General features: G+C 38.4%; 1 long non-coding RNA gene across 1 annotated transcript; it reads left to right on the forward strand.

Annotated features, from left to right (window-relative positions):
* The first annotated feature begins 2,063 nt into the window (after positions 1-2,063).
* Positions 2,064-7,427, forward strand: LOC130598797 (uncharacterized). Its single transcript, XR_008972077.1, has 2 exons — positions 2,064-3,200; positions 6,960-7,427. It is a non-coding gene; the product is annotated as an uncharacterized LOC130598797 (long non-coding RNA).
* The last annotated feature ends 1,434 nt before the right edge of the window (positions 7,428-8,861 follow it).

Here is an 8,861-nt window from a genome sequence, read left to right on the forward strand (position 1 = left end):
TAAACTAAAACACAAGTTTCACCTCAGCAAATTATACTCAGAGAGGAAGAACTTCTTTACGTTGAGGGTGGCAGAGCACTGGAACAGGCTCCCAGGGTGGGGCTGTGGAATCGCCCTCTCTGGACATGTTCCGGTGTGACCTGCTCCAGGTTGCTCTGCACTGGCAAGGGGGTGGGCTGGATGATCTCTTTGATCTTTCCACCATTTGGCCTCAGCTGAAAGAAAAACTGTAGTCTCAGCCTTCAAGCACTAATATTTTCCAAGCCCTCCTTCTGCTTAACTGCCCTTAACCAGCAGCACCGACAGCCACTCCAGGTCTCCAGGCGCTCCCATGGCAGCGGCGGGCGGCCGGCGAGCAGCGCTTCCGCTTCCGGCGGCCAGACAACGGCAGGGCCCGGCCGCGCTAAGGCCGCGGCGGGCGGCGGTGGGGATCTGCGCCGGGGAGGAGCAGAGGCCGACATGTGGCCGCCGCCGCTGCCCTGGCTGCTGGCGGGGCTGCTGCTAGCCGCCCCTTGCGTCTGGCTCCGCTGCTGCGGGCAGCGCCGCCGGGTGAGGTGTCTGGGTAATGCCGGGGGAAAGGCACTCAGTCTGGTTCTTCTGTCGGAACGGTCACATTGTCGGGCCTTGTCTGGCTCCCCCATGCTCTCTTCAAGGGGACGTCACCACTGACATCCTGAACTTACATTCTCTGGGTTATTTTTCCTCTCTTCTTTTGGTCAGTAAACATATTTCTTTTCTGCTTACTGTTTAACTTCTCCATTTCGCCTCTTAAGGAAAGGTCCCTTAAAAAGCATGGGCTATCAGTCATCTGCCTTTATATTTCTCATAGAAACTACTGACTGCATAACTCAACATGATTTTTAAGTTAATTGCAGTGTCTGTCACAGTATTTTGTTGTTCTTGGAGTTTTACTTGCTATCATGCTCAAACTGTGAACTCCTCTGGGTGAGCCCCAGTTTGTGAGGATGCATAAAGCACATTCAGTGTGCAGCAAGTTTTCTCTGTACTTTTCATTGTAGTTAGATACACTGGTGTATGTTCAGTACCTTTGTCATGTATTCCAGAAAGATAGTTGAGAGACAGTGGTCCGTGTGGACACTTATTAAGACATGCAGTCCAAGTAAGCCAGGATATCCCAATTGTTCTGTAGTTCTTGAGCAGGCTTAGATCTTTATTTTTCTTAGAATCCATATTTTGATTATACTGTATCTTAAAGGAAAAGACATAAGCAAGTGAAAGTGGACAAGAGCACTTCTCAGTGTTCCTGTACCTCCTAAGATTTGGAGTTCTGAGTAGTATTACAGAAAGTTCATTGCAGGAACTGGAGAAGGAAATTCTCATCTACTATCTAAGATGCTAAGAGGTCTCCACTCAGCATCTTTTCTGCTGGCTGAATAGCCGCAACTTTCTCAGCCTGTCTTCATATGGGAGGTGCCCCATGGGCACCCCATGTCCTGGGTTCAGCTGTAACAGTTATTTTTCTCCTTAGTAGCTGGTGCGGTGCTGTGTTTTCGACTTCAGCCTGTGAACAATGCTGGTAGCACACTAAGGTTTTTAGTTATTGCTAAGTAATGCTTATTCCGATCAAGACTTTTTCAGTCTCATGCTCTGCCCAGTGAGGAGGGGTTCTCTTCTGCATCCCTCAGCCTGTGAACAATGCTGGTAGCACACTAAGGTTTTTAGTTATTGCTAAGTAATGCTTATTCCGATCAAGACTTTTTCAGTCTCATGCTCTGCCCAGTGAGGAGGGGTTCTCTTCTGCATCCCTTCAGGAGCAGGGGAGGAAGAAAGAGGAGTGAGTGGGTGGCTGCATGGTTACTGCTGCATGGTTACTGCATGAGTTACTGGCTGGGCTGGGCTTAAACCACAACAGGACACCAGAATTCCAATACTCCAAGTGGGGTCTCATGAGAGCAAAGTGGATGAGCAGGATCACCTCCTTCAACCTGCTGGTCACGCACCTTTTGATGCAGGCCAGGACATGGGTGGTATCTGTCTGCAACTGCACACTGAAGCGGTATCATGTTCAGTTTCTCGTCACCCAGCATCCCCAAGTCCTTCTCCACAGGGCTGCACTGAATCTCTTCTCCTCAACCTGTAGCTCTGCCTGCGATTGCCCTGGCCCAGCTGTAGGACTTTGCCCTTGGCCTTGTTGAATTTCATGAAGTTGGCATTGGCCTACTTCTCACATGTGGTCCCTCTGGATATCATCCAATCTCATCCCATCCCTTCCTTCAAGTGTGCCAACTGCATCACACAGCTCGGTGTCATCAGCAAACTTGGTGAGGGCTCACTCGATCCCACTGTCCATGTCCATGTATGTTGCATAAGCATCTCCATTATTCGTTTAGCCTTAGTCTTTTGTCTAATCTCTATATAGAGAAAGTTTTCACATTACAATTTCTTTTATCCCCTTTTGAGCAGCATTCATTTGAACCTAGAAATTTGTGCCAGCCTTCTGATTTTTTTTTTTTTTTCATTACCGGCAATCTGGACATTTGCTGTGACTGTCTTAGGTTATTCTCAAAGTAGAGACTCACTTTCCTTTTTACACCATTAAGTAAAAAAGTAAAGTATATCATGAGATAACAGGAATTTTGAATATATAAATAGCATGAACTTCCTTGCCTTCATTTCTTATTTTGTGTTCAGATTAATTTCTCGTCTAGAATATCTGGGAGTGCTTTTGTCCTAGAGCCAGTTGCTTATTGTAGAATCTGCTAAAAGTATGCTTTTGCATACTTTTAAATGGCCATTTTTCACTGGCTCTTGCATTTAGCTATGAAGTGCTTGTTTAGGCTTTTTGTATCCACTACAGTAATTCTACTCAAAACTACAAATAACATACTGGCCTTAAATATTTCAAGTTAGCTCTTGGCACTTAGAATTGTTTGATCTCTGAATTTCTTACACCTAAGTGTGTACACTTTACATATACTATGTTTTTCTAGAAATTTATGACAAGTATCAATATAATTATATTTTAAGGGATAGTTTTCATACATTGTGGGAATAGAAAGTCGAGAAGAATTTATAGAACTTAAGTGTTTTAAAATACATTTCAGGATCAGAAGGCGAAGCAGAAAAACCCGAAGGTATGGCGTTTTGGATACAAACACAGAAAACATGGAGCTGACCCCATTAGAGCAAGATGATGATGATGATGATACAACACTATTTGATGCCAGTCATCCTCGAAGGTTTGTATATAGAAGTCAAAGTTACTTCTAGCAACAGCGGTGGAGTATGGATGATAAGCAGTTTCACTGAGAAAGCTCACTACTGTGTCTCATATGCATGTAGTTAGAGAAGGGATGTCAAGATCACTTGAATTTTAAATGGATAGGAATTTAGTGGGCAAGAAGATAAACACCATTTGTCTTCAGCATGTGAGTTCCAGAGAAATGGAGGGGAAGGTGGGATATTTTTGTTACAAATACGGTCTCGTGACTGAAGCTTGTGTTGAAGTCAGCAACTAGCTTTTACCTTTCTCTTTTTTTTTTTTTTTCTTTATTTGCATACCTTAAAATAGAAGCAGTGAAAACCCTAGAGGGAAAGTTGACTAAAATAGTATCAGAGGTTTTCAGAGGGTGGATTTCTAATGTTTTGTTTTGTTTTTTTTCTGTGCATTTCTAAACACTATAACTGAAGAAAAAAATAAATTCAGGTATGTTATTGTAGAACATTCTAATATGCATAGGACTTTTAAACTGTTATAAATCCACTTTGCAATTGGAGTCTTAGTAGTGGAGTTCCCAAAGTACTCCATAACTTTCTTACCTGCTTTACATATTTCATTTATTTCATTCTTGGATATTTAATTATTGTCCCTGAGAGAATGTAGAAGGGTGAAACAAAAGTGAAAACAGTAAGAAAAGGAAGTATACTTAAGATGAAGTGTTTTTTTTATTTTTTGCCGTACAAACATGGTAGAGTGATGTTGCGGTATATATATATGCCTGTTGATTGCCTGGCTTAAGAGATGAGCCTGAGAACTTCTAAAGTCTAAATAGGGCTGTACCAAGGACCCTATATATTTCTATTGTGGTTATTCAATCAGGTAAAGCATATTCTATTCATTCCCTTTCAAAGTTTATATTGGAAATTCGTTGAAATGATTGTTTAATGGATTGTCCTGTCTCTGCTCCCAGTATGTATTTTTTCAAATTATGTCCAAAGATAAATCTTTTTTGCCACTGCACTTTCTATGGTTATGTGGTAGAAATTACTATGATTAAGAAATTAACTTGCATTAAAGCAAACTCTTCATAACCATAGACAGCAGCGCTTGCCCTTAACTATGATGACCAAAAAAAAAAATCACATTGTTAGTGCTGTATTTTGAAAAAAAACCAACCAACAAAACAAAAAAACCCACAGAAAACCCCTCTACCCTGTCCTAAATTCCAAATACTCATCTTCTCTTCAAATTGAAGTGCTATGGTAAATCATTGTTTAGTTCAGCTGCACCAGGTAGTTTGAAGGTAGATTATTGATCCAGGCTGTTTCAGAAATAGTCTTTTGAATGATATATAATACAAACAGTTTGAATACAGTATTAGTGTTTTATTTACCTGATGGCATAGGTATTGTAAGATACATCAAGTATTCATTTAATACAATTCTTCACTCACTGTGGTATCTTGTTGGTGAAAGAACTGCTAGATGAGTAGTATTTGATTTTAAGAAGATCAGATTTGGTTGAAAAAGCAATACCTGATGTTCTGATCCAAGTCCACATAGCCCAGAATAACTGGAGATTGATGTGACTTGTAGTGCTTGAAGATGACATAGTCTGGAGTAAATACATAGAGTGATGTAACTTGTGGTATAGGCAGACCTGTATTTATAGGGCTCCAAGATGACCTAAAATTTTATGTTTCTCACAGAAGAGATGATAATGTCAACCTCTCAGTCAAACTGCAAGAAAAGTAATTATATTGGTGTAACTGTGTGATCTAACCAAACCTAATTTCAACACGTTTCTGTTAACTTGCTGAAGAGAACTGACTAAGCAGATAAGAAGTAATACCTTTAGAGGAGAATAACTATTGATAATAAAGAAAGAAGATGTTATTATTATTTCAGGATAGCTCAGAAAGCATAGTAAGTTGTTAAATTATCAAAGTCATCATGTTAGAAGCTTCAGAAAACAGAGACTTCAGTTATGTTTAGTCAATAACATGGATATACTCTGTTTATATGTATTAAGATTTTGCTGTGTCTTTTATGGGGAGAAGCTCTCAAAGTTTTTTAAGTTCCTTTTTATCTTGAAACACTGTGTAGGAGGAAGACAGTGCTAAACAATGTGGATGCACTCCACAAATCTCTACAGAGCAGCATTATCAAATACTGTCCAAACATTGCAAAACACAAAACAACATCATTGCTGGGAGGGAAGTTCAGAAATTAATGTAGAGTGCTTTTTTCTTTTTTTTTTTTTTTTTTAAATCCTTAATTGGGAATGTGTTTCTTTCAGTTAATTTTTTTCTCCTTGTTTCAACTAAGTCTTTTGCATCTGGACTGAAGCTTAGTAATCAGTCTTCATGTCACTTCTTAACCAAGAATGACCAAAGGGAATACAAAATGCATAAGTAATCTAAGAGTCACTGAGGATACTTGATGATAATGATACTCATATACTCTCAGGAGATATCATTACATTTGTCATGATATTTGCAGTAATTTAGAGGTATGGTTGGTTGGTTTTCTTAAGGTAGCATAAATATGCAATCATACTTGGAGCTACTAATTAGGAAACAAGGAAGAGTGGCCTTTAATGGTTTTTCATTTTAGTCCTTTGTTAAGTAAATCGAAGTTGCAGTTTTGCTTAACTACAGTCAACAGCAGCTTATTCAGTTTAAGTTTCTTACCTTCATAACTCATAATGGAAGGAAAAAAAAAACCTAAACACATTTACAGGAATCTGCATGTTCTGATAGGTTCATATACATTTGTTATGGACAAAAAATTACTAAGTATTGTTCTATAGAAAACAGATGTGTTTTTTCCTTCTTTCTTTGTGACCTGTTAATAAACTGCAATTGTATCCACTCTGCTTTCATTTTTCTTGACTAAAATAATCAAGTTGTTTTCAAAGTAATACTCTACAGCACAGTATGTGCATGTTAGAAATCCCTACAGGCTTGTTTTTAGCTGGTAAGACTGTTTGACCCTTTCCAAGGCTAGGCAGAGAAACTGACTTCTTTCCTGAAATCAGCATAGCGGTGTTACTATCCTGGTGTCCTGATGATTACTTCCACTGTTGCTGTTTTTTTCCAGGGCTATATGAAAAAAAGTCCTGTGCTCTTGGTTGTAACATTTAAGTGTACTCTCACTGTTGTCATCATCCATGTAACTAGCCTATGTGCCTCTTCAGTTTGGGCAGCTTACCTGGATGGGATGTTTTAGCCATTTTGTTCAATAGCATACTATTAAATATCAAAGTTTTAAATTCTAACCTTTGGTTTCTCACCATGCAGCTTTACCTATGTGTCAACTGAAGTATATTGTTCTATTATTTTTGAAAGTCATATCACACTAATATACATTGCAATTCTCATTAAATCATGTTACACGCAAACTACTTGCTGCACTGCAAGGCACAAGGAAAAGCACTTACTCAGTTTTTGATAGCCTACTAGTTATGGGTTGCTATCAACAGTTACCAAAGTTTGAACAGGAATGGGGGAGCCTTGGAAGCTTAAAAATATATCCAGTACGGTAAAAACACATTTTTTTTGCAAGTGAGCTGTCTGTTTGAGAAGTTTAAATCAATGGAGTTTTATGGCACTTCAGTTTAAAGTCATATGGTAACTCTGAGTTTTTACATGCAAATTTAATAATACAATGTTATAACTCAGTGGGGTTTTTGTAATGTTTGATTTTCAAAAATGTAGGCTAAAGTTCCTCTTGAAACAGGGTATTTCAGATTAATGCATCTGTTCCTTCTGTTGTAGAGAAGTACGTGCCTTTCAGTGAAAGAGCTTAATCTTAGAACCAGAGAAGGAGACTGCTTCATGCAAGGAATAAGAAGCAAGAGGGTGTGCAAACTGGGGGGACTAATTTAATTTGTGTATATTATAGCATCCTTAATTTGTTGCAATAAATACTGTACCAATTTGTTGTACCTTTTTGTATATAAAGGATTCTAAATGTAAAGCCTACAGAGGGAGAGTGCTCTAAAATGAAAACCTATTTGGAAGGGAGATTACTTTTAAAACAGGGTATTTTTTTGCTTGTTACAAATCTTGTATGCCATAAGTGTGGTATACACTTTTTCTACAGTTACCTGGAATGTTGACATATTTTTTTTGCTGATATTAAATTGTAAGTGAACATAGCATCTGTGGACCCTTCAGAATTGTTAGAACTTGCTTTTAGTTCAGGAGATGCTTTATCCTTTACAAATAAAAAGCCAAACTACTGCCTTTTGCATTGAGACTTTTTTTAAACTGAATTAATATGTTTTATGTAAACTTCAGTGAACAAATAAAAATTGTTTCCAGTGTTCCTAGTCTTCAGTGTGGTACTTCAACATCATAGATTTTAAGGATATTAATATAATCTTATAAAACACAGTACTGCAGCATCTTCTTGCTGTTAAGACTGCCAGTTATAACTGTTGAGTGAATCTGGGACATCCATTTTCAACTTGAATGAACAGATGTTGCTGCTGACCTTAGGGTGATGCTGTTGTAGTCCACATGGTGTCAGCATTCAGACCTATGGTGGAACAGCACCTTTAGGTAGCCTTGTTTACTTTTACACTCTTTAAACTAGGTCAAATACTAAATTTGCTGTAACTCTAAAATGAAAAAGTGACATCAGAGGCAGCTGTTACTGTGAAAGGTGTGGTAATACTCCTGTGAATGTAGTTGGCATATAGCAGTTACATTTATTTTTTAGCTACTGCTATAAAAACAAATAGAATAAGCCTTGTGACCTAGAAACCTAATTTTTTTAAAATGTGTTGTAATTTCCACAGGAATCTCAATAATACAGACAGAATGTTCAAATTCTAGTTAATAAAAATGACTGAAAATGTATTGCAAATTCTGTATGTATCTAGTTATCAAGGCATAAATACAGCAATATTGGTTGGGCTGGCTATGTTTCCTCAAAGTTAATGTGTTACTGGCTGCAGGGAAAGAGGCATTATATTTCCTTATTCTTCAGTCCCCTTTTGGTGATTCAACAAAATTGGAATACCTTATTTTTTTTTAAGGTTATTTCTATAGTGGTGGGGCAAGGAGGAGCTCTGCTGTATAGTTTTTTAACCCTGTCTCAGCTGATTTGCTGTACTGAAGCTTGTTCACTTGCCCTAGTAACAATTGGAGTCAAGATCTTAATAGGCCAGTAAAGAATGGGAGCTGATCTGCTGAAATAAACTCCTTCTAGATGTGAGATACCCTAAGTTTAATGGGAAATACCTGGGGGAGAGGCTAGATTTTTTCAATAATTTGAATTCCTGGGGACAGAAATGGAATATGGAGAAAAATCTTGGAAGATTTAAAGAAAAAAGGTTTTTAAAGATACCTTTACAGTTTTTGCAATATGAAATTTATCATGGTATAGCTATTATTTAGTTTTGGACTTCTGTTGGTGTTTTTTTTAATATATTTTTGGGGGAGCTATTTCTATTTTTTCTGTTGACCAGTAAGAGCTGGGGAAGGACTCAAATCTAAAGAACAGCTGAAAGATGCAGGTCTTTAAAGACCCAGTGTGGCTGGACTGCTTCATAGTTTTAGAATAGATGCTGTTTGCTACAGGCTTCTTGTCTCATGGTACTACTGGTGATGTTTCAAGTTGTTAACTGCTAAACCCCTGAAGAACAGACCCAGATCTCTGCGGTGCCATCT

Source organism: Pezoporus wallicus, unplaced genomic scaffold (genome assembly GCF_028554395.1).
Source record: "Pezoporus wallicus isolate ANWC-B61680 ecotype Strahan unplaced genomic scaffold, APGP_CSIRO_Pwel_v1 contig_7832, whole genome shotgun sequence".
Classification (NCBI taxonomy): domain Eukaryota; kingdom Metazoa; phylum Chordata; class Aves; order Psittaciformes; family Psittacidae; genus Pezoporus; species Pezoporus wallicus.